Genomic DNA, 824 nt, shown 5'->3' on the forward strand with positions numbered 1-824 from the left:
GTGTGTGTGTGTGTGTGTGTGTGTATGTGTGTAGGAAGACCTAGTTCCAGCCAGTATGCGCTCTTTGGTTGGAAGTTAAGTCTCTGAAAGCCCCATGAGTCCAGGTTAGTTGACTCTGTTGGCTTTCCTATGGAGTTCCTGTCACCTTTGGGGCTGCAATCCTTCCTCCTATTCTTTCATAAGAGTCCCCAAGCTCCATACACTGTTCGGCTGTAGGTATATGCCTCTATCAGAGTCAGTTTGTGGGTGGGGCCTCTCAGAGGACAGCCATGCTATCCTCATTTAGGCTCAGCAGGTCTGATGAGGGTGGGAGGAGAGGAGGCAGGAAATAGAGGTCCCCTGGCATAGCAGGCTGCCCAGTACAGCCCAGTCGCTCTACCGTGGTTGTAGAATCTTTGAGAGATGGAGACTTTCTGGATGGAGTATGTCAACAGAAGCAGGTCTTTGGGTTTTATTGCCTTGGTGTACATGCTATCTTCTCTTAGCTTCTGTTACCCAGACTCATGCTCTTACCACGAAGCCTTTCACACAAAGGACCTGCAAGCCAAAACAAAGCTTCCTCCCTTAAATTGTTTATCATCATAGCAACAAAGACACCATGCTGCTGAATTCAGAAGTTGCTGCTACTATCCAATCCATCCCTGTACACTTCAACAACACTTTCTCCATCCCCCTCCCTTGGTTTTCCTCTCTACTCTCCCCTGCAATGTCAACACTAGGATGGCAGAGTGGCAGAGGTTAGAAGAGACTTGTGGCAGCAGACATGGAGGGAGGCAGGACTCACTAGATCTCCTAGCAGACATGGAGGGAGGCAGGACTCACTA

This window comes from Mastomys coucha, unplaced genomic scaffold (genome assembly GCF_008632895.1).
Source record: "Mastomys coucha isolate ucsf_1 unplaced genomic scaffold, UCSF_Mcou_1 pScaffold14, whole genome shotgun sequence".
Lineage (NCBI taxonomy): Eukaryota > Metazoa > Chordata > Mammalia > Rodentia > Muridae > Mastomys > Mastomys coucha.